This window comes from Eurosta solidaginis, chromosome 2 (assembly GCF_040869045.1).
Source record: "Eurosta solidaginis isolate ZX-2024a chromosome 2, ASM4086904v1, whole genome shotgun sequence".
Taxonomy (NCBI): domain Eukaryota; kingdom Metazoa; phylum Arthropoda; class Insecta; order Diptera; family Tephritidae; genus Eurosta; species Eurosta solidaginis.
The window spans coordinates 202,359,294-202,382,752 of NC_090320.1; the positions used below are offsets into that span (position 1 = coordinate 202,359,294).

Consider the following 23,459-nt stretch of genomic DNA (forward strand, 5'->3'; position numbering starts at 1 on the left):
TATGTTTGTACGATATGGGTATCAAACGAAAGGTGTTAATAAGTATTTTAAAATGGAGTGGGCCTTAGTTCCATAGGTGGACGCCGTTTCGAGGTATCGCAATAAAGGTGGACCAGGGGTGACTCTAGACTTTGTTAGTACGATATGGCTATCAAACGAAAGGAGTTAATAAGTATTTTAAAAGGGAGTGGGCCTTAGTTCTATAGGTGGACGCCTTTTCGAGATATCGCCATAAGGGTGGACCAGGGGTGACTCTAGAATGAGTTTGTACGATATGGGTATCAAATTAAACGTATTAATGAGAGTTTTAAAAGGGAGTGGTGGTAGTTGTATATGTGAAGGCGTTTTCCAGATATCGACCAAAATGTGGACCAGGGTGACCCAGAACATCATCTGTTGGATTCCGCTAATTTATTTATATATGTAATACCTGCCAAGATTTTAAGGGTTTTTTATTTCGCCCTGCAGAACTTTTTCATTTTCTTCTACTTAATATGGTAGGTGTCACAACCATTTTATAAAGTTTTTTCTAAAGTTATATTTCGCTTCAATAAAACAATCCAAATACTTTACCATGTTTCATCCCTTTTTTCGTATTTGGTATAGAATTATGGCATTTTTTTCATTTTTCGTAATTTTCGATATCGAAAAAGTGGGCGTGGTCATAGTCGGATTTCGTTCATTTTTCATACCAAGATAAAGTGACTTCAAGTAAGCACGTGAACTAAGTTCATTAAAGATATGTCGATTTTTGCTCAAGTTATCGTGTTAACGGCCATGCGGAAGGACAGACGGAAGACTGTGTATAAAAACTGGGCGTGGCATCAACCGATTTCGCCCATTTTCACAGAAAAGAGTTAGCGTCATAAAATCTATGCCCCTACCAAATTTCAAAAGGATTGGTTAATTTTTGTTCGACTTTGGCGTTAAAAGTATCCTAGACAAATTAAATGAAAAAGGGCGGAGCCACGCCCATTTTGAAATTTTCTTTTATTTTTGTATTTTGTTGCACTATATCATTACTGGAGTTGAATGTTGACATAATTTACTTATATACTGTAAATATATAAAATTTTTTGTTAAAATTTTACTTTAAAAAAAATTTTGTTTAAAAGTGGGCGTGGTCCTTCTCCGATTTTGCTAATTTTTACTAAGCGTACATATAGTAATAGGAGTAACGTTCCTGCCAAATTTCATCATGATATCTTCAACGACTGCCAAATTACAGCTTGCAAAATTTTAAATTACCTTCTTTTAAAAGTGGGCGGTGCCACGCCCATTGTACAAAATTTTACTAATCTTCTATTCTGCGTCATAAGTTCAACTCATCTACCAAGTTTCGTCGCTTTATCTCTATTTTGTAATGAATTATCGCAATTTTTCGGTTTTTCGAAATTTTCGATATCGAAAAAGTGGGCGTGGTTATAGTCCGATATCGTTCATTTTAAATAGCGATCTGAGATGAGTGCTCAGGAACCTACATACCAAATTTCATCAAGATACCTCAAAATTTACTCAAGTTATCGTGTTAACGGACGGACGGACGGACATGGCTCAATCAAATTTTTTTTCGATCCTGATTATTTTGATATATGGAAGTGCATATCTATCTCGATTCCTTTATATATGTACAACCAACCGTTATCCAATCAAACTTAATATACTCTGTGAGCTCTGCTCAACTGAGTATAAAAATGCATTACTCTTTCTGACTATATAATGAGTTATCATACAATTGAACAAAAGAAATCATCAAATATGAATACTTTTGATTATCAAAACCGGAAAAGCATTTTTCGATCAATTTTTTAAATCATTTTTGAAGTACTTTGCCGATTAAATTTTAATATTTCATAAAAGCCAACAAAAAGTATAATCAAATATGCTTACCTTTGATGATCAAAAACTGAATATAGTTTTTCAGTCACATTTTGGAATCATATTTAAATCAAATGTGATCAAGAGCTTATAGGTATTCATTTTTAATTCAGCTTTCTGGATCTTTTCTGACTATATTAGTTGACTGAATAATGAATTTTATGTTTGTTAAAATTTTACTTTTTATTGAAAATCTTTTTTTTTTCACATACACACATTTTTTCAATCATGAAGTTCAGAAAAATATGTGTATAAAATTTTTATTATTAAGACAGTCTTCAAGACAACGTAATAAAAATGCTGCTCGTGCCCGAATATTTCCCAAACCATTTCTCCACCCTCGGCTTCCCAGAAAATACATAATTGTTGGACAATACACAAGTTGTGAGCTATTTGAACCCAAGGTAAGTGAAACTCTCTTGACATATGTCCCTGGATATGTCTTCAACATCCCGTAACGTATTGTATTTTAAGATATTGACGATCGTAAGTGATGTTGGATGTTGTTGTCGCTGGTGTATATCGGTCAAGTTTGTTTGCGAGTTACCTACCTGTGGTTCAAATAGCTTACTTCCGTATGCTTTCTTCCCCTGATGAAATAAAATTATTAAGTAGTATCTTATTTTAATGAGATATGAAGAATAAATGCATCATAATAGCATTCAAAAATGGTTCAAAAATTTCAACCAAAACGATTGAAATATGTTCACGAATATGATCAAAAAATGACTGTGAAAAGCAGTCAAATATTACTCTAAAACAATTAAAGCTAAATTTTACAATGATATCAAATATGAATAAAAAGCGTTTCAAAATATGAATCATAAATGATTATTCAAGAATAATCACATTTATGTTATAATTTTCGAACAGAAAATGATTTTAAATTTAAACGTTTTTCATAATTTTTTGATCAAAATTGTCAAAAAATGTTATACTGTTTTCACACAGAAACTTAATGATCTCATTTCACCTGCTAATGAAATCGTAAATTTTTTGCTTTCACACAGAAGTAACTGCTCGATTAGTATGAAGGATGAGACAGACAATCATGGCGGGACGATACAAGGTGGGAGCATGGTGACATACCTACAAACAAAAAAAATTCCATGTACTTGTAAATTCGATGGACAAATGTCAAAATCGTACTGCGCCGGTAGTTGATGTATCAAATCAAATAAAAAAGGTTATAATCAGCTGTTCGATGCGGTCACCTTGTATCGTTCCGCCATGCAGACAATGACATTTGCTTTGAAAACTAAGAAGCGGAAACGGAAGCGGAACGCTGCCAACAGGGTTGCATTGTGCTTTTGACTTCATTAGGCATTCGATTAGCTACTAATGAAATAATAATAGATTCGAATTTTGTAGGGAAGATTGAGCTCAATAAGCGTCTTAATGTAGAAAATTGCCTTTATTATTCAACAAGCCGTCTGTGTGAAATTAGTATTAGCTGTGTTTTAATTTATGTATGTATGTAAATATTATTCATGTGAGAGTGACAATTGATGAAAAGTTTATTTTAAAAGCTCATCTAAAGCAGTTACACAGCTTAGCCACCAAAACTAAATTAATGAGCAAATAAAAGTCAATTTGGGGACAATGAAATTCGTTTTTCCACTTTCAAAATGCAAATACAAAGACACCGTAGTAATATTGTGGATAATGTGCTTAGCTATCATGCAGCTCTCAGGTTCAAGTCAGAGGCCAGGTAGAATTTAAAAGGCTTCAAAGAAGCAATTCAGAAAATGTTAAACCCTTCAACAGTCATCAAAACATGTAGACCAAGCCAATTTATGGGAAGAATTAAAAAATAGCACGCTGAAAATTTGAACAGAAGTTCGGCCTTAATTTTTTAGGCGGTATTTCGCGCTAATTTATCACGATTGTTGTTAAAGCTATTTATTTCAAAACAAAGTTTTAGTGTAAATAAAGAAATGACTCAAATATGCTGACAAATTGATATCAAAGCATTTACGATTTTATGTAGACATAATTTCAGGGGATGGTTTTAAGCTAAAAAGTAGAGAGGATAATTTTATTTAACAAAGTATAACCATCAACCTCATTGTGTGTTTAGTAATAATGAAGGCTGTAGAATAAAATTATATAACCTATGTAAATTGGACATTTGTTTTATTTACCGTTAACTTGATTTTTATTAGTCCTATAATCACCAACGTTTTAGCCCATTGTCATAGCCGGTACTTTTCGCGGTGTTGCGAATGAATTTAACAATTTTATGATGCCTTTTGTAGCCCACGCTCAGTTTATTATACTCAGTTGAGCAGAGCTCACAATGTATATTAAGTTTGATTGGATAACGGTTGGTTGTACATATATAAAGGAATCGAGATAGATATAGACTTCCATATATCAAAATAATCAGGATCGAAAAAAAATTTGATTGAGCCATGTCCGTCCGTCCGTCCGTCCGTCCGTTAACACGATAACTTGAGTAAATTTTGAGCTATCTTGATGAAATTTAGTATGTAGGTTCCTGAGCACTCATCTCAGATCGCTATTTAAAATGAACGATATCGGACTATAACCACGCCCACTTTTTCGATATCGAAAATTTCGAAAAACCGAAAAAGTGCGATAATTCATTACCAAAGACAGATAAAGCGACGAAACTTGGTAGATGAGTTGAATTTATGACGCAGAATAGAAACCTAGTAAAATTTTGGACAACGAGCGTGGCACCGCCCACTTTTAAAAGAAGGTAATTTAGAAGTTTTGCAAGCTGTAATTTGTCAGTCGTTGAAGATATCATGATGAAATTTGGCACGGACGTTACTCCTATTACTATATGTACCCCTAATAAAAATTAGCAAAATCGGAGAAGGACCACGCCCACTTTAAAAAAAAAAAATTTTTTTAAAGTAAAATTTTAACAAAAAATTTAATATCTTCACAGTATATAAGTAAATTATGTCAACATTCAACTCCAGTAATGATGTGGTGCAACAAAACACAAAACTAAAAGAAAATTTCAAAATGGGCGTGGCTCCGCCCTTTTTCATTTAATTTGTCTAGGATACTTTTAACGCCATAAGTCGAACAAAAATTAACCAATCCTTTTGAAATTTGGTAGGGGTATAGATTTTATGATGTTAGCTGTTTTCTGTGAAAACGGGCGAAATCGGTTGATACCACGCCCAGTTTTTATACACAATCGTTCGTCTGTCCTTCCGCATGGCCGTTAACACGATAACTTGAGCAAAAATCGACATATCTTTAATGAACTTAGTTCACGTACTTACTTCAACTCACTTTATCTTGGTATGAAAAATGAACGAAATCCGACAATGACCACGCCCACTTTTTCGATATCGAAAATTACGAAAAATTAAAAAAATGCCATAATTCTATACCAACTACGAAAAAAGGGATGAAACATGGTGAGGTAATTGGATTGGTTTATTGACGCGAAATATAACTTTAGAAAAAACTTTATAAAATGGTTGTGACACCTACCATATTAAGTAGAAGAAAATGTAAAAGTTCTGCAGGGCGAAATAAAAAAACGTTAAAATCGTGGCAGGAATTACATATATAAATAAATTAGCTGTATCCAACAGATGATATTCTGGATCACCCTGGTCCACATTTTGGTCGATATCTGGAAAACGCCTTCACATATACAACTACCACCACTCCCTTTTAAAGCTCTCATTAATACCTTTATTTTGATACCCATATCGTACAAACACATTCTAGAGTCACCCCTGGTCCACCTTTATGGCGATATCTCGAAAAGGCGAACACCTATAGAACGAAGGCCCACTCCCTTTTAAAAATACTCATTAACACCTTTCATTTGATACCCATATCGTACAAAGAAAGTCTAGAGTCACCCCTGGTCCACCTTTATGGCGATATCTCGAAAAGGCGAACACCTATAGAACGAAGGCCCACTCCCTTTTAAAATACTCATTAACACCTTTCATTTGATACCCATATCGTACAAACGAATTCCAGAGTCACCCCTGGTCCACCTTTATGGCGGTATCTCGAAACGGCGTCCACCTATGGAACTAAGGATTACTCCCTTTTAAAATACTCATTAACACCTTTCTTTTGATACCCACATTGTACAAACAAATTCTAGGGTCACCCCTCCTCCACCTTTATGGCGATATCTCGGAACGGCGTGCACCTATGGAACTAAGGATTTCTCCCTTTTAAAAGACTCATTAACACCTTTCATTTGATACCCATATCGTACAAACACATTCTAGAGTCACCCCTGGTCCACCTTTATGACGATATTTCGAAACGGCGTCCACCTATAGAACTAAGGCCCACTCCCTTTTAAAATACTCATTAACACCTTTCGTTTGATGCCCATATTGTACAAACAAATTCTAGGGTCACCCCTGGTCCACCTTTATGGCGATATCTCGAAACGGCGTCCACCTATGGAACTAAGGATTACTCCCTTTTAAAATACTCATATTAACACCTTTCTTTTGATACCCATATTGTACAAACAAATTCTAGGGTCACCCCTGGTCCACCTTTATGGCGATATCTCGAAACGGCGTCCACCTATGGAACTAAGGATTACTCCCTTTTAAAATACTCATTAACACCTTTCTTTTGATACTCATATTGTACAAACAAATTCTATGGTCACCCCTGGTCCACCTTTGTGGCGATATCTCGAAACGGTGTCCACCTATGGAACTAAGGATCACTCCCTTTTAAAATACTCATTAACACCTTTCTTTTGATACTCATATTGTACAAACAAATTCTATGGCCACCCCTGGTCCACCTTTGTGGCGATATCTCGAAACGGTGTCCACCTATGGAACTAAGGATTACTTCCTTTTAAAATACTCATTAACACCTTTCTTTTGATACCCATATTGTACAAACAAATTCTAGGGCCACCCCTGGTCCACCTTTATGGCGATATCTCGAAACGGCGTCCACCTATGGAACTAAGGATCACTCCCTTTTAAAATACTCATTAACACCTTTCTTTTGATACCGATATTGTACAAACAAATTCTAGGGTCACCCCTGGTCCACCTTTATGGCGATATTTCGAAACGGCGTCCACCTATAGAACTAAGGCCCACTCCCTTTTAAAATACTCATTAACACCATTCGTTTGATACCCATATTGCACAAACAAATTCTAGAGTCAACCCTGATCCACCTTTATGGCGATATCCCTAAATGGCGTCCACCTATAGAACTATGGCCTACTCTCTCTTAAAATACTCTTTGATGTCTTTCATTTGATACACATGTCATACAAACACATGCCACGGTTTCCCTCGGTTCATTTTCCTACATGGTTATTTTCCCTTATGTTGTCACCATAGCTCTCAACTGAGTATGTAATGTTCGGTTACACCCGAACTTAACCTTCCTTACTTGTTATTATTCTTTCTGATGTAGCTAAATTTCATGGTTATAAATTAGCTCTTTTAATTTCTTATTTCAGCTGCATGAAAATTGCGTAATAATGCTTAGTCAGGAAGGTGTAAGTGAGTAGGCTGTTCCTGAAAAGTCTAGACTCTGAAGAAAAAATAGTGACGAACCAACTGAGTGGTATATAAGGAGCGCAAATTAAGGAATGATTAATCAGTTTGATTGAAGTTCTACTAGTTGTTGTTGTTGTAGCGATAAGGTTGCTGCCCGAAGGCTTTGGGGAGTGTTATCGATGTCATGGTCCTTTGCCGGATACAGATCCTGTAGGCTCCGGTAACACAGCGCCATTAAGGTGCTTGCCCGACCATGTCAGGAACGATTTATGTGGTCACATTAAACCTTCAGGCCATCCCCCCTCCCCACCCCCTAGTTCCATGAGGAGCTTGGGGTCGCCAGAGCCTCGTCTGTTAATAAAACAGGATTCGCCGTGGATAGGTGAGGTTGACAATTGGGTTTGGAGAAGCTATATATTGCGCTGGCAACCTGAAGGGTTGCACTACACAGCCCCTTGAATCTGGTATTTTAGTCGCTCTTACGACAGGCGTACCTACCGCGTGTATATTCTGACCCCCTTACCCGCTGGGATTAACGTTTTCAAAACGGCCTATCTCAGCAAACTTTGAAAAAATACGTCATAGCCTACGTTTAAATAAAATTTCTAAAATCTCCTGAAGCCAAAGAAAAAGCTGCATTGATTTTGCGCCACGGAAATGCTTCTCTTAATCTAGACAAGTGATTTTCTCAAAAACTGAGATGGTTTTTTTTTTTCTTGATAATAGGAATAGTTTTGGAGAAAATGTATTGTAAAAATTAATTGTGTAACTGTCAAGGCCGTGGATTTCTAGGCGAGGTCCACAACTTTACAGTCGACTTTAATGCAATAAAGTATTCTTGATTGAAAAAAATTAAGAAAAGTTTTCCTCAAATTAATGAAAAGTTGTATAAAAAAAATACTCATTACACTGAAATTGTTCGCAATTTAAAGAAATTTGTTTAAGAAATATTTCCTCATTTTAGTTTTTTTTTTCTGAGTGTAGCTATTTGAAAAAACTCCTACCTTATACCACGTTTACACATTCACTAGTCTACAATTAATTCTTAATAGATAACACTGATCAACAGTGAACAATTTTCCAGACTTTTTTTTAGTCGTTTTAATCAATTTAAGGGTGCTGATTACGAAAAAATGATTTGTTTCTTTCTAACAAGCCAACCTAATATAAACGCACGCAAGTCATTTTCTATCAAAAATGTTTCATGCACATACAACTTGTATGAGAGCAACCCAAATTGAGTTTGCTGCGTGAAAACCTAACTCGATTTCCAATTTTTGTTTTGCGTGACATTTAAATTTGACGTTTGCACACATGTTTTACATTGTCGCAACGCATGCTTATTTGGGTTAGGGCAAAAAACTCCGGTTGTTTGCGTGCGCTAAAAAAACGCAGTGCGGTTTTATTGGGTTGGCTTGTAACAGCTCTAGTTTTTAATTTTCGTATATGTGTTAAATTCTTACAAAAATGAGAATTTTTACATAGAGAATTTTAATGATTTACCACGTATCAGCACAAAATTGCCTTTTATAAAACTTTCTTGCCTGTGGGTCTTGTTCAAGATCCCGGCAAAGACTCCCAGCAGTAATCGTGATGACTTTACGAAACTTTTTGAAGGTATATTCACCACAAACAACACAGAAACTATCTGCATCATTCGAACAACGCAGTCTTTTTGTGGCCATTGTTAGAATCAGAATTAATTGTATTAATTTTAAAACAAAAGTCACGAAAAAATTTGTAGATATTATAAGAAAACACAATAAATACTCTTAGTCAAAACTAATACCGAAAGAAAAGTAATTGAAAAGTGCAAAAGCGAAAGACGCGAACTTCATTTTCATTTTAAACTGTTTGTTTTTGTATTTGTTGTGTCTTTGTTGTTTAATTTAACACAATTTTAAGAACAAAACCAAAATAATGTCGATCACTTTCGCTGAGTCCTTCTTATTGATATTCTTGTAGGTTTTTTTTAATGTTCGTTAAATGAAACAACAAATACACAACAAATACAAAAATCAATAGTTTAAAATGAAAAAAAGGCAAATAATAAGTGAAGTATTGAAAAAATTGAGGTTTGCTTTTGTAAATTGTTGCATTTTTTTGTTTTTGCACTTTTCTACTCCTGTGGGATAAGCTTTCGGGTAGTCGAAAATATCTCGAAAACTAGAGCTGTTACAAAAAAAGTAAAATGATTTATGAAATCAGCACACAAAATTACATATAATGTGATAAAAATTTCCTTGGAAAATTTTGAAAAGTGGAAATTTGTTCCGCAGTTTAATCTACATACGATTGCATATGTCCCATCCCTAGGCACTTGGTTATTAGCTGTCAAATTTACACGCTTCTCTTTTATTTCGTGCTTCAAATTAGAGATAACACTCTAGAGGTGGTAGTTTGTCTATGAAAAAAATCGGCATATCTAAAATTTGTCATAATTACCGATTATCTAAGGGAAATCTAGTATTTAATTAACGTGGAAATTAAATACGAAAATGTGGATAATCTCATTATATGTAAGCTAGCTCTTATATCTTTTCCAAACCCGCTCATCCTTAAAATCTTGCTGAATAACGGCCTATTTCACAATGTATTCAATACGTTCTCAGGCGATATAGGGCGTTTATAAAAAATTCTAAGATAAGGCATTTTTCAACCGAATTCTGAAATCAGGCGTTTTCGAAAACAAATGTGAATAGGCTGCCGATATATTCTACACAGGCATGAATTTTATAGTCAGTACAGAACATTTCTTTATAATCAAAAAAAAAAGAGCTGCATTCTCTATAACGAAATGAACGCTGGTTTTGGTTCATAGACCAATATGCCATGTATCCGTTTTATGCTAATGATGGAAATGAATCATTTGATAATTGCTTTCACCTTCCTCTTTCACATAACGTAGGAAATCTAAAGATCGAACGAAAATGGTAGAAAATACCATTGCAAAACGAAATCGCCAGGAGAGCATTCGTTTATCCGAGCTATCGTTCGCATATCGTACTCTAAACTATGCCCTAAATATTTTTACTTTCAATTACTAAGATAAATGTATACATGGAGGAAAAGTTTCTTTGAATTTAACTTCAGTCATTGAACATAAAAACTAACAACTTTGTTTAGCTTAAAGATTGAATAAACACTTACTTCAAATGTCGCCCGTTTCGTATCGTCAGCGTGCTGTAAAGAAGAAAAAATATATATTTTCTTGGTTTATGATAAAATGGTTTTATAATTAATAAAAAAAAATTACTTCTTTCAATGTGCTTAAAAGTAAAGGTGCATAAGTAAAATAAATATCCTAGGAAATTGAAAAATTCAGTCCAAAAGTAGAATCAACTCTTCAACAACTCTTCAACAGAATAATATGAGGAAATTTTAACCCGAGCTTCTCTTCCCGATTGTGTCCTGCTCGTTTAAATTTTCCCTACAAATCGGCGGAATACTATAAATTTGAAGAGAGGAAACGAGAGAAGGAGAATGAGAGAAGTACATGGGGTTGGACGAAGATAGAGAGGGAGAGAGCGGCTAGAGAGAGATGAAAACATATAGAGAGAAGAGAAAGAGAATAAACGGAAGAAAGAGTCTATTGGACGCATTAGGCCATGTTTTTTCTGAACTTTGGCTTTTATATATTTAAAAACTTTCCACAGTCTCATCTCATATTTCCTTACCACCTTGCCATCGGAAGTTTTGTAAATTTTCTTAACCCGGTTTTAGTCCTGGACGTTTAGGCTACATATTCAATACTTTTCAGATGTATCATATATGTAAATAAAAAAAATGTAATGCTTAAAATGCTAATAATATGTGCCGCAGTGATTGTTCACCTACACCCACTCACATGTACCTCACTTAAGTTTTTACGACTATGAATCAGCTAGAATTTCTAACTATACATTGAAAATAATAACAAAACCCATGCAAAACAAATCGAGTGTAATGCAAAACAGCATGCACATTATCTCATATCTTCCATTTACAATTTCTCATAAAAGCATTAGACCGAAGACCGGATATATCAATTGTGAGCGCATGACTCGTAACTTGCGTCAACTGGCAGCCGATGGTAACATTGGCATCCGACCACCTGCCTATACTTATTTCGCTCGAGCGTACCGCCGACTTCATCGTCACAGAAAAACGCACTTTCATATACTTTAAAAAAGGAAAGTGGGATGAATACAAATCCTTTACAGACAACCCTTTGCAGCCCTCCCTATCCCGACTGATGCTCGCCAAGGGGAGCGTGCTTTCCGCAAGGTCATTGAATCCGCCTCGGCTCGCTTCATTCCCGCTGGTAAAATTCCCGAAATTCGGCTTCACTTTCCGGCGGAGGCCGCAAATTTAGCGAGTGAACGTGACCTTATAAGACAGCCCGATCCCGTCGACCCCCAAATAAGGGATATAAACCAACGCATCAGATTGCTTGGTAGGTAAGCTTTGGCCCACCGTAAAGTCCCTATTGAATCCGTCTAAGCACAATGACAAAATTTCCATCGCCTTTAGCGATACAGTTCTGTCGGATGCCATGCCGATGCTTAAAAGCCTTGGGAAAAAGGGTTTCAAATATTTAGCGCATATCTTCAACTTGTCTCTTTCCACCTTCGTCATTCCCGAAAAATGGAAAATGGCCAAGGTGGTCCCGCTACTAAAGCCTGGGAAACCAGCTAACATAGGAGAGTCATATCCGATATCTCTCCTATCGCCAGTAGCCAAGACGCTTGAAGCCATTTTGCTCCCCTACTTCAAAGCAAATTTGCAGCTAGCCTGTCATCAGCATGGCTTCATAAAACTCCATAGCACCACCACCGCGCTAAATGCCATTAGCACCCAGATAAATTGCGGTTTAAATCAAAACCCCAACCATAGAAAAGTACTCGTTGCGCTAGACCTATCAAAAGCTTTTGATACGGTCAACCATGGCACGTTGCTGCAAGACCTGGAAGGGTCTACCCTTCCCCCATGTCTTAAAAGGTGGACCGCAAATTATCTGGGTGGTCGGCAGGCATCGGTGCAATTTAGAAACGAAACAACAAAACCAAGGAGAATTAAACAAGGGGTGCCACAGGGTGGCGTCCTATCCCCACTTTTGTTTAACTTCTACATATCAAAGCTACCTTCGCCACCAGAAGGAGTTACTATCGTTTCCTACGCCGATGACTGCACAATAATGGCCACAGGCCCAGGCCCACAGATCGATGAGCTTTGCAACAGAATAAACGGCTACCTCCCTGATCTCACCAGTTTTTTCGCCTCGCGAAACCTGGCATTATCACCGACAAAATCCTCTGCGACCTTATTTACAACATCGACGTCCCAAATGTCGACCATTTTGAACATTCACGCCGATAGCACTATGCTGCCGACTGTCCCACACCCCAAAATCTTGGGTGTGACGTTTGATCAGGATCTACATTTTGGTGAGCATGCAGCCGCAATTGTACCGAAAATCCCGAGCCGTAATAAAATCTCCAAATCTCTTTCTGGCAGTACTTGGGGAAAAGACAAAGAAACGCTCATTACCACTTACAAAGCAATTGTCCAGCCGATTGCATGCTACGCGTCCCTTATGTGGTCGCCAGTCCTAAAAACTACTCACTGGAAGAAGCTACAGGCCTGCAAAATACTGCTCTCAGAACCACCACGGGCTGTCTTCTTATGTCCCCAGAACACCATCTACATAATGAGGCGAGAATACTCCCCATGAGGTAGAGAAATGAGATGCTAACCAAACAGTTCCTGTTGAATACACACTCCCCAGGGAAACGTGACTCACTCTAGCTCATCTGGATACTGTAACAGGTTAAACTCTTACCTATCTAGAATCAACCCCGACATACAAAATGTATGCCCTGCTTGCAATGTGTCCCCACATGGCACCAACCATCTCTTTAATTGTAATGTGGAACCAACGCCTCTAACACCCCTCACATTATGGTCCACCCTGTTAAAAAAGCAAGTTTCCTTGGACTCCCGTTAGAGGATATTGTTACGAATATTAGCAAAACTGAGGAGTGCTGCCATCTCCAGGCCGATGCTAAGCAGTGACGTGAATTCACATCAATAATTCAATCATTATGTATCTACATAAACGAATCAATAATTGCGTCTACACATATGTACACATTCCGACAAGCAACATTTACATACAAGGCAGCGAGAGATGAGATGTCACACACCGATGAATTTACTTATACGCTTATGTGTGTGCGGGAGACTGTAAACTACAAACACATGCATATATCTTATCTGAGTGGTCACAAGAGAGGGCAATAATTTGTGCACGTAGTTGTGGCTGGCGATTTTGTAGCCGAAACAACTAGTAACCTCTGGAAATCGAAGAGCCTAGAAGTGTGCAGCGTAAACTATAAAAGCGGGGCAGGCGAGTAAGAAGTAATTCAGTTTGATTTGAGTTGTCAAGCAGTTACGACTAAGACGATATCTAGCGAGCAATAGCAGTATTATTTTGAAAGTCAGTTTCATTTAAGCTATCAGTTTGGTTATTAAGCTATTCGTTGCACAGTTTGAGTGTTATTGTGAAGTATTTTAATAAAGGCCATTTTTTTCCATTATTCAATATTGGAGTTATTTATTCAACAGTTTAGCGATACGAACCTAGCAAAAGGGCAAATAAGAAGATTTGCAGCAAATTCGTTACAATTGGTGTCAGAAGAGGAATTGTTGAATAAATTCCAGAGGACAACAAGGACATGGCAAAGTTCGGTGAATTGAAGATCCAGCAACTGAAAAAGGAGTTGGAGAACCGTGGATTAAATACAACCGGCAATAAGATCGAACTTCAAGCACGGCTACGAGAGGTAATGGAGTCGCAAGGAATTGATGTGGACGAGTTTGTCTTTTATCCTGATGGGCACGAAACAACAACAAAAATTGAAGAGAAAAACGAAACATCGCAGACAGTTACGAGCACAGACTTGAACATGATATTGGCTGCAATATCTGCACAAACATCGACAGTAGCATCAATGTCGTCGCAATTGGCATCCCAACTGGAAGCGCAAGAGGCACGTATAACAGAAATGTCATCACAAATATCCACAAATATGTCATCACAACTAGAAGAACAGAAAACGTATATGTCATCTCAACTAGAAGAACAGAAGACGTATATGGTATCCCAGATGGAATCACAAGAAACGCGTATGTCAGAAATGTCGACACAGATTACATCGAAGATGGAAGCACAAGAAACGCGTATATCCGAAATGTCGTCGCAAATGTCATCTCAGCTGGAATCGCAGGAGAACCGTATAACAGCGAAGATTGAAGCACAAGAGGCACGGATATCCGAAATGTCGGCTCAAATTACAGCACAGATATCATCGCAAATCTCTGCTCAACTAGAAGAGCAAGAAGGACGTATTTCCTCGAAGTTGGAGGCGCAAGATACAAAAATTTTACAGTTTGAAGAAAAAATCGAGGCCGAGGTGGATGCTTTGAGAGGACGTATCGAGCAGTTGCAACTGAATCGCCCAGCAGTCTCAACTAGTAATTCAAAGGTAAAAACACCATCCTTTGACGGTTCTGTTCCTTTCCAGGTCTTTAAGCTACAGTTTGAGAAGACCGCAGCAGTGAACAACTGGAATGTGGAAGATAAAGTTGCCGCACTCTTCGTAGCATTGAAAGGACCAGCTGCCGAAATCTGACAGACTATTCCAGAGTACGAACGGAACAGTTATGACGCATTGATGGCTGCTGTGGAACGGCGATACGGAAGCGAACACAGGAAACAGATATTTCAAATAGAATTGCAAAACCGCTACCAAAAAGCTAACGAGACTATGCAGGAGTTTGCTTCGGACATTGAAAGATTGGCTCATCTTGCAAATGCGGATGCACCCGTGGAATACACGGAAAGAGTGAAGATTCAGAGCTTTATAAATGTCATAAGGGACGTCGAAACGAAGCGAGCCACATACGCGAACCCAAAGCAAACATTTTCTGAAACGGTATCCCATGCATTGACTCAGGAAACGGCGTCATTATTGAGTAAACCAGCATAAAAAGCTCATCGTGTGGAAGTAGAAAGGCCAGAGTGGGTAGATACAATTTTGGAAGCTCTGAAAGGATCGCAAAAGCGAAGTGAAAAAGTTATCAAATGCTTCAAATGCGGGAAGTTCGGTCACATAGCACGTCATTGCGATCTTGGTCTTAATAGTTCCAACAATGTGGGTGGCCGTAAACGCAAAGCTGGAGGAGATGAGCAAGAGCGAGTAAGAGGTAGAGAGCTAGATCCAGCTATTGAATGCCCTGTGATATCTGTGTCGCAAATTGGAAGGAAATCAAGCAGTCTTACCGTCAGAGGGAATGTGGATGGCAAAGAACGAATACTGACTGTAGATACGGGCGCATCTCATTCCTTGATCCGATCTGACTTGGTCAACAGGAGAGTAAAACCGTTACCTGGAGCAAAGTTGCGTACGGTCACTGGCGAGCATAACCAAGTTCAGGGAGAAGTGATATGTGAAGTATTGATTGGGAAGGTCATGGTTCTACACAAATTTGTTGTGGCGGAGATTGTTGATGAAGTTATATTGGGAGTGAATTTCTTGGTTGACCATGACATCAAGATCGATATGCAGAGAAGGGTGATGTGTTACGAGAACCAAGATGTGCCACTTAACTTTAGTTTGGAAAAGGGTTCAGCAGTAATCGGGTACTGGTGGAGAAGACTCGACGAAGGCCACGAAATTCAAAGGTAAAGGTTGATGGAACAAATGGGCCAAACAAATCAAAACCGAAGGTACCTGTGAGAGAAATACTGGCATTGAAAAGCCCTAACGGACGTACTGAAACGAAGAAAGAATGCAAGGGTGGTTTCAAGCCTACTGTTGTGAAGCGTCGGAACGATACTGATTATGCAAAGGAAATCCGTCCAGCGCAAGCTCTGCGAAGTAGTTCTTCATTGGTCAAGCAACAGAGTGCGAGGGAACGATCCAGGATAATGAGTAGTAAGATGAAACACTGGTAAGACAAGGAAAATATTTCGAAAGGTTTCTTGGCGGGAGATTTGGTACTGTTATACAACCCTCACTGGCGGAAAGGTGTTCCATCCAAATTTCGGTGCAGTTGGGAAGGCCCGTACAAGGTTGTGAAGAAGATCAGTGATACCATCTACCGCATACAAAGCATTGAGAAACCACGGAGTAGAAGAGTGGTACATTTGGCGATGCTAGCGGCGTTTAGATTGGGAGATTTGTCTGATCGGGACGATCAGACTTAGGTGGAGGGCAGTGTTACGAATATTAGCAAAACTGAGGAGTGCTGCCATCTCCAGACCGATGCTAAGCAGTGACGTGAATTCACATCAATAATTCAATCATTATGTATCTACATAAACGAATCAATAATTGCGTCTACACATATGTACACATTCCGACAAGCAACATTTACATACAAGGCAGCGAGAGATGAGATGTCACACACCGATGAATTTACTTATACGCTTATGTGTGTGCGGGAGACTGTAAACTACAAACACATGCATATATCTTATCTGAGTGGTCACAGGAGAGGGCAATAATTTGTGCACGTAGTTGTGGCTGGCGATTTTGTAGCCGAAACAACTAGTAACTTCTGGAAATCGAAGAGCCTAGAAGTGTGCAGCGTAAACTATAAAAGCGGGGCAGGCGAGTAAGAAGTAATTCAGTTTGATTTGAGTTGTCAAGCAGTTACGACTAAGACGATATCTAGCGAGCAATAGCAGTATTATTTTGAAAGTCAGTTTCATTTAAGCTATCAGTTTGGTTATTAAGCTATTCGTTGCACAGTTTGAGTGTTATTGTGAAGTATTTTAATAAAGGCCATTTTTTTCCATTATTCAATATTGGAGTTATTTATTCAACAGTTTAGCGATACGAACCTAGCAAAAGGGCAAATAAGAAGATTTGCAGCAAATTCGTTACAATATTGTTGACAATTTGTGATCGGTGGTACCTATTGGATGGAGCGAAGCACTGCTACAACAACAACAATAACAACCGAAGACCACACACAAAGCGCCGTCATCATGAATGGCTGCTACACGTTTTCAATATCAAACATTCTATGTTCACTGCTTATTGTTTAGTTATTAAAAAAATTTATGCAAACGAGCGTAAAAAGATGCCATAAAAAATAATACAAAGCGCACTCATTCATTTATTAAACATACTAGCCTTTACCCGCGGCCCCGTCCGCAAGGAGAATATGAAATATGTGGGCTATTCACGTTAGCCTGCTTATAAAGTTATCTGTTTAAAATTTTTTTTCTGTCTAATGCATTTTATTTTTGTAATTGAGTAAAAAAAAGAACTTTATGAGCTGATAACCTGATAGGATCCCAAAACGATAACGAAATTATCCAGAAAAAGCCACGAAATGACCCCGACGCTATCGCGGACGGATCCCGAAAACCATCCAGAAACGCCCCGGAAGTATTTCCAAAAGTTCCCGAAGTAGTCCCAAAAAAACCCGAAATGACAACGACACGATTCTAGACTTATCCAGATAACCACACAGAAATGATGCCTGAAGGGTACCAAATTGATCCCGAAATAGTCCCGAAAAAGTTCCGAAATTACACTGGCGGGCTCCCGGACGGATCTCAGAAACCATCCAGAAAATATCCAGGAAGGGTTCCTAAATTATCCCGACTAACTCCAGAAAAAGTTCCGAAATGGCCCGAGGGGATCCACGATGGATCGCGAAAACCATCCAGAAATGATGCCGGAAGGGTCCCCAAATGATCGCGAAATAGTCCCGAAATGATTCCGGAATAGTCCCGAAAATGTTCCAAAATAACCCCGACGGTATCCCGGACGGATCCCGTAAACTATACAGAAATGATCCCGGAAGGGTCCCAAAATGATCCCGAAATAGTCCCGAAAAAGTCCCGAAATTACCCCGGCGTAATCCCGGACCGATCCCGAAAACCGTCCAGAAATGATCCCGGAAGGGTCTCGATATGACCCTTACGGGATTACAAATAAGGTGAAGCTAATTATAAAACCATGTTAATAAGGCAGCAGGCGCATTGGAGCGAATAAAAAGTTAGATAGAAACATACAGGTAAAGCTAATAAAAGCGTGCTAATAAAAACAATTGATGGAGGGCGGATGGCGGGAGTAGAGGAGAGGACCACTGATCGTTCCTCCAAAATTGTCTAGATCTCGTTCTGTATGTACCAGATACCAAAAACTATTGATTTAGGAGAAAATTTAGATTGAGTTATAACAATTTATGGATTTTACCCCAGAGGGGGAGATAAAGGGGGGCGGGCGGAGGGTGTCACTGCTTACTTTGTAAGCCCTCGACTTATTTGACCCCTTGAGTCTGTGATATTGGTGAAGGCCAGTATACGTAAAGTTATAATGTGTAAAAATTATGAAAAATAATTTCTCGAAGGGTCGTGGGACCCCCACCCCTCTTTCCATGTTCGAAAAAAATTTCGCTAGTAGACTACTGTCTGTGTCCCAAATTTCATTAAAACCCGTGTAGCCATTCTGGCGTGATTCAGTCGCAAAGACGAAAAAATATAATAATTAAATTATAACTGTTCCTAGGGGGCGGGGACCACGCCCCTTTTGAAAAATATATAGCTAGTAGATCCTTCTAGACTATTGGCTATATGTGTGCAAAATTTCATCCGAATCGGTCCAGCCGTTCTTGCGTAGTCACAAAGACAAACGTCTGGACAAACATCCAAACATCCAAACATCCAAACATCCAAACATCCAAACATCCAAACATCCAAACATCCAAACATCTAAACATCCAAACATCCAAACATCTTAACATCCAAACTTTCCCATTTATAATATTTATTAGATTCCGTTTCGTTCATTAAAAAGTTTTGTGAAATATGAACTCTGTGCTGCGAGCATCGAAGATTGCTGTTTTTGCGCGTTTGTAAATTTAATATTTTTTGGCGAAAAGATTCTGGACTAAAATAATAACAGTGATCTACGGTGGTGCGTGTGATTTTGGAGAGGGTTAGAAAAGGTTGGAATTTATGGAGGAATGTTTTTCAAAATTTTTCGGGATCATCAACTTATCTGTACAGGATCCAAGGGTGAAAGCTGAAATCTATTATAAGTCTGTAGATGTTTTGACGCCATATAAGCTTTAGTCTCGTCTCGTCATATAAACTCACTCGAGGACGGGAGATATTTGGTGCTACTAATTGAAATTCAAGAGAAGCTCGGTCTTAAATCTTTTCGGAGGTTATCGCGTCTTGTATTTAATTTTTATTAATTTAAAAATACTATTAAATGACAGTCTAGAAATAACCATTAGCTGGGTCTCGGGCCATAAAAGCAGTCGAGAATAATAAGAAGCTCAGGATATAACCCAAATCAAACTAGGAATACCCCTAGGAGCAATCAAAGATAACATTGTTATTGTTTTCGATGCCGATGGTTATTTTCTGGCTATAGGTCCCGTACGTTCCGGTACCTAATACCATTAAGGTACTATCCTACTATTAAATATGGCTCGTCAAATATTCTGGGTCAACCCACCACCTATCCTTAGTTAAGGGACGAACTATGCATCGCCATTGTTTCGACTGATAAATATGTGTGTGAAACATTCAGTTATACATTCATATATGAAACAGGATTTGGCTGGAGTAAGTGAGATTGACAATATGCTGTGCAGCTGTAAAGCTCTGTATTGCGCTTAAAAACCCCTTGATTCCCCAAATTGAACATTCGGAACTTTGATTGAAATAAGTAGAAGGGTACAACTGCTTATTCGATATCATGAGCGACCTTACCGGACTAAAACAAAGAGAGGATAACAATCCTTGGATCTTGAGGCGACATCGCAAGACTTGTAGCAATGTGAACTGGTCATTTTGACTATTGCAGAAGATATTACTACCAGAAATATTGTGAAGCATTTTCTTTCTTATGTCAAAAAATTAATTTTATTTCAGAAAATGCAAATTCAAGTTCAGAATTTTCATTTCAACTCTAAGCTCACAATGTCAACATTTAATTTTTGAAAATTACAATCCAATTTTAGAAAACTTGAATCCATGTTCAAAATTTTCAATTCTTATTCAGAAAATTACAATTCCAGCTCAGAAATTTAAAAAACAGTTTCAGAAAACTAAAATTACATTTTAGAAAATTACGATTCAATTCAACAAAAAAATCCATTTTAAATTAAGAAAATCAAAATTAAATTTCAGAAATTTAGAATAAAATTTTAGAAAATATCAATTTTAGTTCAGAACTTCCATTTCAAATTCAGAAAATTTCAAAGCAGTTTCTGAAAATTAAAATAACATTTCAGAATACGGCAATCCAGAAATAGAAAATCTAAAAAATATTTTCAGAAAATTGCAAGACAAGATTGCAAGTTCCTAGTTTTCATTTTAGTTTCAGAAAATAATAAATCAATTTTGGAAATTTACGATTGAATTTTAGAATATTGCAATTGAGGTTCAGAATTTTCATATCAAATTCTGAAAATAACAATTCAAAATTCAGTAAACCAAAACTAATTTTCAGAAAATTTAAATTAAATTTTATAATAAGAAAATAAAATCTGTTTTTTGAAAGTTATAATTCTTGCTCAAAATTTTCATTTAAAACTCAAAAAAAGTATAATCGAATTCAGAGAATTAAAATTAAATTTGAGAAAATTTCAACTAATTTTAAGAAAAATACAATTACATTTCAGAAAATTACAACACAAGTTTAGTAACAGTTTTAGTATTTACAAATAAAGTTCAGGATTCAGTTTGAAATTCGGTAAATCTAAAGTTTAGAATATTAAAACTCAAATTCAGAAAGTTGCGGTACAAGTTAAGAATTTTCATTTCAAATTGAGAAAATTGATACCTAAATTGAATTTGAGCTCATAAATTAAAAATTAAATTTCAATAAATTCAATTGAGTTCAAAAGGAAAAGTACAAATTCAAAAAATTTAAGCTCAAAATCAGACAAATTTAATTTTTGTTCTGAATTTCCATTTCAAATTCTGAAAATTCAAATTCAGAAATTATGTTTTAACGCTTTGAAGATTTTATGCTACATAGTAAGAATAGGTTAGGTTGAACTAGCCAGTTTGTAAGATCCTTTTTTTTTTTGTCGAAATTTAAGTTTTGACTTGAAATATTTTCTGCTTTGACGAAGTTTTTCGGCCAAGAATTGAGAAAACAAAGTCAAGTTTCCCAGTAGTATGTAAATACCAGTTCTAACTCAAATGGTGAAAGGAAAAATTTGAAAGGAAAAGTATATACACACCGACACATATATATATACAGCAAAACAATTTCGTTGCCTACTTTTAGGCGCATACGTATAAAACCGCAAAACAATTTCGTTGCCTACATTTAGGCGCATCCGTTCAAAACAGCAAATGTGTGTGTGTGTGTGTGTGTGTGAACTTTGTGAACCCAGCAAGAAATCGAGCGACTGGTCTGATACTGATAAGATACTGATCTGATACTGATCAGATACTGATCTGATACTGATCAGTCGCTCGATTTCTTGCTGGGTTCACAAAGTTCACACACACACACACGCACACACATTTTCTGTTTTGAACGGATGCGCCTAAATGTAGGCAACGAAATTGTTTTGCGGTTTCATACGTGTGCGCCTAAAAGTGGGCAACAAAATTGTTTTGCTGTATATATATGTGTGTCGGTGTGTATATACTTTTCCTTTCACATTTTTCCTTTCACCATTTGAGTTAGAACTGGTATTTTTATACTACTTTTCCCTTTTACCTTCAAAGCGTTTCGTCGCTTTAACGTCTTCTTCTGGGAGTATGATAATTTTATTTAAAAAACCCAGTTATTAACAACAAACCTAAATACAATTAAATAACATTTTCTTGGACACTTACACTAAAATTATTTTATTTTTAAGTACATTTTAGTTGCACTTAACCCACAATACCTTACTCTATGTTTATTCGCACTGTGGGGTAAGAGCAATTGAAATATACGCAAAAATAAAATAACTTAAATTTTAGTGTCCAACTAAATATTATTTCATTGTATTTATGTTTTTTGTTAGTAATTGCTTTTTTTTAAATAAAATTATAAGACTCCCTGAAGAAAAAGTTAAAATTTAATTTTACATTCTCAATTCTCGACCAAAGCAAAAAGTAAGTTAAAATCTGTGGCCCAAAAATAAGACATTGACATTTTTTTGTCCGTTTTTTGTTCCTGATATGCAATTCATTAACCGCCTGTAGATCTTGACTTATTTGCATCGGGTAATTATTACTTAGGTACGTAATAAAACTTCGATTCCGATACGCCGGAACTACCAATTGACGAAAGTTTACTAAGGATAGTGTTTAAGTGGGGAAAGGAACGTGTCAACATTGCGTTATGAGTCCTCAACTTCATCGTGGTTCATGGTTGTGTAACCATTCACTCCATAATTTTTAACATGTAATTTTCTGCCGACAACCGGGTATATTGTTGATAGATAATTTGTACATACAACAAATGCAAGCAATATTAAATTACATAGAAATATTTTATTTGTTTTTATAAGCTGTCAATGCTGATTAAGATCTATTCTGAGCTCAGTGCATGCGAATCATAAATCTAAACCTTGAACTTGATTGAGCAGCCGCACTCGAGCAACTTTTATCTTTGAACTTGATTGGGTATACACAATTTATTACGTACTAGTATACACCAATTTCAATTTGCAGTTTTGCGCTTGGACGACTTTTAAGCATCTAGCGCTGGAGATCTGTTAGAGCAAGTCATGTTTTATGGCGTTAAAGCTTTTAGAATTAAATTTCGCAGAGCATTGAAATATAGCCATAAATAAACCATTTCCTGTCACGTTAAGCGATTCCCTCTAGCGCATGCAATTCAATTCGATGGACTTGTGATGACCGCTTGAATAGGTTGCGGTGGCGTATGCCAATTGAAGCCGATTGAAGTCTGCGACAAGAAACACAAAAATATGGAGATGAATTTGTATGAAAAGAAATTTATTTATAGCAGACAATATTGGTTCTGGCGAAAAATAATTAGTGTACAAATTATTTAAGTTGACGCTGCTAATTGGTTTGTCCACGAACCA

At 37.0% G+C, this 23,459-nt stretch overlaps 2 protein-coding genes across 6 annotated transcripts in view; one reads left to right on the top strand and one right to left on the bottom strand.

Moving 5' to 3' along the window:
• The window catches only part of MESR3 (misexpression suppressor of ras 3), a 398,359-nt gene that overhangs the window by 267,690 nt on the left and 107,210 nt on the right, over positions 1-23,459 (bottom strand). For all 5 annotated transcript variants that reach the window (XM_067766930.1, XM_067766926.1, XM_067766927.1 and 2 more), the window contains one exon: positions 10,533-10,565. The gene's annotated coding sequence lies outside the window, so the exon portion shown is untranslated. The remainder of the gene's footprint in view (positions 1-10,532; positions 10,566-23,459) is intronic.
• Positions 1-23,459, top strand: part of IFT46 (intraflagellar transport 46) — a 161,302-nt gene that overhangs the window by 25,892 nt on the left and 111,951 nt on the right. The gene's annotated exons all lie outside the window — the stretch shown is intronic.